This window comes from Rousettus aegyptiacus, unplaced genomic scaffold (assembly GCF_014176215.1).
Source record: "Rousettus aegyptiacus isolate mRouAeg1 unplaced genomic scaffold, mRouAeg1.p scaffold_m13_p_14, whole genome shotgun sequence".
In the NCBI taxonomy this organism is placed as follows: Eukaryota; Metazoa; Chordata; class Mammalia; order Chiroptera; family Pteropodidae; genus Rousettus; species Rousettus aegyptiacus.
In genome coordinates this window covers 41,666,842-41,673,898 of record NW_023416289.1, presented here as the reverse complement: position 1 = coordinate 41,673,898, position 7,057 = coordinate 41,666,842, and the positions used below count along the sequence as shown (strand labels likewise).

General features: G+C 50.1%; 1 pseudogene; it reads left to right on the top strand.

Annotated features, from left to right (window-relative positions):
• Positions 1–2,225: 2,225 nt before the first annotated feature.
• LOC118611829 lies at positions 2,226–2,344 on the top strand (annotated as a pseudogene).
• Positions 2,345–7,057: the final 4,713 nt, after the last annotated feature.

The window sequence follows — 7,057 nt, the reverse complement described above, 5'->3', positions numbered from 1 at the left end:
TCGGAATCTCATGCCTTCTGAGAGTGCATCAGCCCCCCTAGCACCAGTTTCTATACCACTCTATCTCCCATTCTGTCACCACTTCTAGCTCTACCTCTCTCCTCACAGGCCCTAGGCCCCCTCCTCAGTCACCCCCTCCTTGTCATCCTCATCTATCTCTGTCACCTCTTCCTCCCAGTCACTCTCCTGTCAGCCATCTCTGGACCTGTCACCTTCTCTCCCCATCACCTCTCCTTGTCACCCCCTCCAACTGTCCCCTCTCTCTGTCACCCTGATCTAGTCTTGTCACCCATTCTCTGCCCACCACCGTCTCCCCGTCACTCCTTTTCTGTTCCCCCTCCTCCTCACCACTTCCTCCACTCTGTCCCCGCTTTCCACCATCCCACCCACCCTTTTCCCCTGTACCCCCTCCCCGTCCCTGCCACCTGTCCCCTCTCGTCCCTAGAACCCCTAATCCGCCCTATCCATGTCAGCCCTGGCCCCGCCCCTCACCTCGGGCTCGGCAGGGTTTCGGGGCGGGGGGCCGTGGCCCCGGCTCGGTCCGGTCCGGTCCCTCCCCGCCCCCCCTTCGGCTCTCCCTCTCGATTCTCCCTTTTTTTTTTACTCCAACACACAAAATGGTGAATGGACCTGCAACAGCTGGAGCAAACAGCCAATCAGCGGCCACAACCCCGCTGACCGGCGCCGTCCTAGACCAATAGATATTCGCAGCCTGGTCAGTTCCGCCTCCCAACAACGAGCGACGTTCGCCAAGACCAATCGCTCCCACCCGGCAGCGCTAGGGGGTGGAACCGAAGTCCAAGACCGCCCTCCCTCTGGGACCGACACCAACCTGAGCCTACGACCGCCAGATCTGCCTAGGGTCCTGCCCCACAAGTGATGGACACCTGCGCTGTCCAATTGCAGGCTATCTTAGCACCGAATGACGAATACAGTATCCAGCCGCTTTGCACTCTAGGCCGGAACCCGGCCTCTGTAAAGGACAGTAGCCAATGCAAGAAAAAAAGGAGGGGCTAATGGATGAGCTCTCCAATAAACAGGCTAAGAAGGCGTGGCCTGAGCATTTGTTGACCGGCTAGTCGCAAGTCCTTCTGGGAACGGTAGTCTTCTTACGTCTCCGGCCCATAGCCTACAGTACGAGGCAGACTACAACTCCCAAGTGACAGAGTTCCTGGAGCACCAAAGAACCCGGGCGAAGAGAAAAAGTCGGAAAAGGCAGTTTCTCGTGAGCCTCGCTGGACACCAGGAGCATCTTAGACCCAGGGCCCCGACTCACCCGGATTCCCGGCTCTGGCGTCGCGGGTGGCTCCTCTCAGCAGCGGCGATAGCGGCACGAGGGGGAGGTGCAAAGAGCAGCCAACCGCCACCCGCGAGCCCCGCGGCCAATCAGCAGCGGCCAGGGCGGTGCAATGACCTCACCGGGTTCTACTCTCTTGCCCCTCCCCCACGTGGTTGTTGCTGCCGGTAGCCCGGAGTAGGGAAGTTTGGGGGGGAGGGGAGGAGAAAGAGTGATGTCACCTTTCCCCCGCTTTATTGGCTGTCGGGTGGCCGGGACTACGACCAATTAACAGCCTCAGAAAGTCTGGCGCGGCCCCGCGGAAAGCCTTGTTGCCACCGGGAGGGGAGAGAACGTTCGTGTGTGCGGTGGTGCGCGCTTGAATGTAGTCAACACACGCGGCCTCAGGTTTGGGGGCCCTAGGGACAAGTCCCCTCCTCCAAGATTTTGACATTTAGGGCTGCGCAGTTTTCTGACAGCCCTCTTAGTCAAGGAGGGGTGGCATGAGGTGGGGGAACGCAGCGCTTCCTGGGTCTTCAGACTGAATTCAGTGGAGAGCTGCACTTTGTCGGTGTTCATGCCCGGCGGGAGCAAGAATTTTTTAAGGTGGGGTTCACCCTGGGAGTGGGAAGGAGAGAGGTTTGCCTTGTCAGCAGTAGTTTCCTGCTGCCCAGAAACAGGGTTTACACCAGATGTGAACCTTTCTGTAGTGCATCCAGGCTCTCCACATTGGATTTACCCTGGATGGAGGATAATTGGGTGCCCCTGGGCAGGTTTCTGCTGCCTGTGTGGGGTTCCCGCATTATCCACGTGAGATTCACACCAGATGTGAGGAAAATATACCCAGCCTCTTGCAGATTCATACTGTCTGTAGCATTTCCACTACCCATGAGAGTGTGCTGTGCACGCTGGGTAGTGTTGAGTTTGAGGTAGGTTTAAACTTATCTGGGTCTACGGTCATGCCAACCTGAACGTGCCGGATATCATCTGATCTTGGAAGCTAAGAAGGGTAGGGCCTGGTCGGTACTTGAATGGGAGACCACCTAGGAATACCAGGTGCTGTAGGCGTAAAAATAAGTAAATAAATAAACTCATCTGAGTTCTATCACTGCCCACTTAGACTGGTAGAGAGTGGTCCAAGCTGTCACAAAGGAATTCACAGGAGCCACAGAAAGCTCCCCATGCCTGGTGAAATGCACTGTCTGTGTTAACTTTGTCTATAGGGAGGCACGTACTGGACTGGGTTCGCATTGCCTCTGGGAGCTCACATTGTGTTGGGGGAGAGTTTCTTTGACTAGGATGGTGTTTCGAGTTCTCCAGTCAGTTTGCATCAGGTGTGAGGGAGAGTTAGATTTTCAGTGGGGAGGTCTGTACTCTCCACAAAGGAACTCACTCTGCCCAGGGCTGTAATGAGAAAGTTCTCTGCTGTCCATTCAGATTGTCTATGGCCACTGTGTGTTTATAATGTCCACAGAAGGATCCCTACTACTTATGTGAGTTACACCATGCATGAAGGAGACCCATCCATAGGAGTTCACACTGTCCAAGGCCTATTTCCCCTGTTATCCGGGAAAGGTATACACAGGGAGCTGTACCTTGTCCCTGAAAGAATTACATCAAATGTAGTTAATTTAGTTACATAGTTTATTGAAATTACACTGTCGTGTGGGAGTGTATGGGGGTGGGGGTGATATTGCAGGAAGCTGGGTAACACTGGCTTAGCCATGCTGCAGGGATCAAACCCAGCTGGGCTTCTTCCCAGCTGTGTGAACTTGGGCAAGTCACTTAATCTCTATGCACCTGGATATCTACATCTATAAGGGGATATTAAAAAAAAAAAAAAAAAAACTGACATAGGGTTGTTGTGAAGATGTAACGAATTAACATGTGCAAAGCATTTAAAACAGTGTCTCCAGCAGGATAAAGCCTCAAAAATGTTAGCTGTTGCGATTATTGTTATTCAGAAGGGGTTTATCTCTACCTGAAGAGCTTATGCTGTCACAATCTTATAACCTTGTCTAAGTTTGTTTGTGCTGTGGTAGCTGTGGTGGTGGTGGTGGTGGTGGTTTTGGGAAGGATTCCAGGGGTTCAGTATATCTGGGGCATTTATGAATCCATCAGGAAACATTATGCCCTAGTGATTGATGTTCAAGCTGTAGCGATTTTTAGCTGTGTAACCTTGGGCCTGTAACCGCTCTCAGCCTCACTCTCCGCATCTGGAAAAGGGGTATCATTAGACTATCAACCCCCTAAAGGGAGGTAAGGACAACATAGGATGTTGAATCCAGAGCCTTGCATATAGTAAGTGCTCAGTAAATGGGAGTGGTGGTTTTTATGGGCCCTGGGAAATCACTGCCATTTAGGAATTTACCATTTTCAGGGCCTCATTGTCCATAACAGGTTACATCACCCTTCAGGGAGTCATACTGTCCTAATACATGTGTGTTGAAGGAGGATTAGGTAACTTTTTATGAGAGAATTAAGACTTTTCGAGGGGGCTAATATAACTTTATGAAGGTTACAAGGGCCCAGAGGGTTTAAATGGAACGTGGGGTTTCTCCCTGTCTTTGGGAAAAGGCTACATTATCCACAACTTAATAAAACGGACATGGTGACATTGGGGTTTATTGCCCCCATGGGTGAGTCCACAGGCCTCACAGAGTGATCCCCCGAGGCAAGGAGCACAATATGCATGAGGCCACATTTACTATAGAGCTCCTTATGCACATGAAGAGTCACACTCCTGATGTAAGTGACCTTGTTTATATGGCTCGATGGCAGAGCTTACCCAGATTATGAGAGTTGACCCTGTTGACAGAGGAATTCACAGTTTAAAGAAGTTATGCTGTCTGTGTGGTAGAGCACACTAATGAGGGAATGTGCCATTCATATAGGGGCACACATTGTTTATCGCTGTCTCCCCACCTGTCTGGGTCTCACACTGTGAGGGCCACACTACCTATATGGGGTTCATACCATTCATGTGGGTCGCCTTATTACGTGGGGTTCACACGGTTTATGAAGGTTGCACTGTTTGTATGGAGCTCATATCATTTGTGAGGGGCACCCTGTCTGTATGAGGCTTTCGACAGTCACGCCACCTGTATTGGGGTTCACACTGTTTTTGAGCATTGCACTGTCTATATGGGGTTTACACTGCTGACATGAGACTCACAGTACATGTGGTGGTCTATATCAGTTATGGACATTGTACCATCTGCATGGGTTCTGCTGATTGTGGGGTGATACTGTGTGTGGACTCAGTTCATGTTGCCAAATACATATCACCAGCCTGTTCAATGGCAGACTCTGCCCTAAGCTGTGGTCATAAAGCAGTGAAGAAAAGAGACCAAACCCCTGTCATTGTGTAGCTGACATTCCGTAGGACAAGCACACCCTTTATGGGGTTTTCCTGTTTATGAGATTCACATCAGGGTTCAGGCTTTTTAGGGGGTTGTGCTGGCATCGACTGTCCATGAGGTGTCTCTGTGTGTCCAGGCTACATTTATCGGTAACACGTTGGGTATAATGGGATTCACTGTCCAAAGATGAGCTTATTCCCTTGTTACAGATTGGCAGGCACCGTGGCAGGCTTGGAGGATGCTGCAAGTGACAAAATGGGCAAAAAAAATCCCTACCCTCTTAGAGCTGACACTGTAGAGGAGGGAGTCAGATGTCAAGCAAAAACAGTGCAGAAATACTCGTCAGCTGAGGATAAGGGCTATGGAGAAAAATAGTACATGAAAGGGACTTGGGATCTAGGAAGTTCAAGCAGGTTCTTATTGGGGAGGTGGTTTTTGAGTAAAAACCTGAAGGGGATGAGGGACAGAGCTATGCAGACTTCGGCAGGAAAAGCCTTTAGGCAGATGGAACAGTATGGATGAAATCCCCGGGGCAGGAATATGCCTGGCATGTTTAAGAAATAGCCAAGAGGCTTTGGAGAGGAAATGAAGGGAAAGGTAAGAGGTGAATTCAAGGAGGAAGGGCCTTGCCGGCCACAGTAAGGAGTTGGCTTCTCACTCCGAGTGGGCATAAAGGCTGCTGGAGGGTTTGGAGCAGCACCTGATCCCCTAGAACCCCTCTGGCTGTAGGTGCAGCACAGACTGTAGGGCCCAGTGGCAGCAGTGGGACCAGTGAGGAGACCCCAGACCAGGGGTATGATAGTGACCATGAATAGTAGCTGATTCTGAAATAGATGAAGGCAGAGTTGATGGGACCTCTCTTCAGGTTGGATATCAGATAAAAGGGGTCAGGGAGGACTCCAAGGAGGTCTCCAGCCTGAGCAACCAGCAAAATGGAATTGCAATTTCCTGAGATGGGAAATACTGAGGGGAGGTGGGGACAGTTTGGGGGAGCTCAGGAAGACCATCTTGATTTGGTGAACTTGAGAAATCCCAATGGAGATGCTGGTAAGGCTGTCCAATGTGTGAAACTGGAGTTCAGGGGAGAGTCTTGGGCTGGAGATAGACATTTAGATATAAGTGGCATAGAGATGGAACGCAGGAAACTGCTGGAGATTGTCAAGAGCTTGAATGTCGATGGAAGACAGAAGAGGATCTGAGACTGAGCCCTGGAGCCCTTCAGTATTTCAAGCCAGGGAGATGAGGAAGGGTGAGACCATCACGAGGTTACATTTTCTACTTGGAGTGGTCATAACCCTTTAGATGGCTACATTTTCTACCTGGTGTGTGTGATACTGTTTCTAAGGGAATTACAATGTTCATAGAGTAGTAATACTTCATCATTGCTCGCAGGGATGATGGGATAATTTTTATTATCTCCAGTTTCCCGTTTAGGAGTAAAGTCTGTGTAGGGTTTAACTTCTGTGGGTGACAGCTTCTATCCATGCCTTAGCTTGATAGCGAGAGGATAAATGTTATCTGTGTCAGGACAGTAAACTGGAACAAGAACTTCTAGGTCCACAGGAGGAGTAGGGGTGTCCTCGCTGTCCAGACAGAGTTGTTTTCTCCATGGAGCTTTACACTGTTCATCATAGGCTTGTCCTCCAGGGGATTCCTGGAGGCTTCTATAGCAAACTAGAGGGAGAGGTCTCCTTGTTCATTGGAACTGACACAGCTCTGGTTGGATGGTATGTCTTCAAGAATTGAGAAGTGGCGATGAATAGTTTCTATCACAAATTCACAATATTAAGTGCTTCACACAGTAAAGGTGGTGGTGGTGGGGGGGGGGGTACCTTCCCTGGGGCTGACTCTTAGTGTTCATGGGATGACCGAACAATCCAAGAGGATCCACATTTCTGTGGTGAAGTCACAGGGACCTCTGAGGGGTTTCCATATCTGTGGATGTTTTTACAAACCACTAGAAGAAGTCACATGCCTGGGGACATTTTTTACCAGGGATTCTTATCCTCGGTGGGTGGTTCAGACTGTCCCATGATGCTTGCCCACCATCTATGATTATGTTTCATAGAAGCAGTGGGACTGAGTTATCCAACTGGCTCAGGGTAGGATTTTGCCATTAACAGGCAATTTCACACGGTCAGGGCTGTATTTACTGTCTATAGTTGGTGTCTGTAGGGTGAGGGGTGCTTACATTATGCATAGGGTATATAGTTTACTAATACTACTAGTATTATTATTCACTTCGCATCTCTGATTTCTCACAGCAACCCCATCATGTAGGCTCTGTTAATATCCCCAGATGAGGAAGCTGAGGGTCTAAGACGTTTGCTTACTTGGTCTCTGTCACAGACAGAAAGTAGCAGAGTTAGGGTTGCAATCCAGGTCTCTGACTTGCCAGTGGGAGTGCAGGGGTCACTGA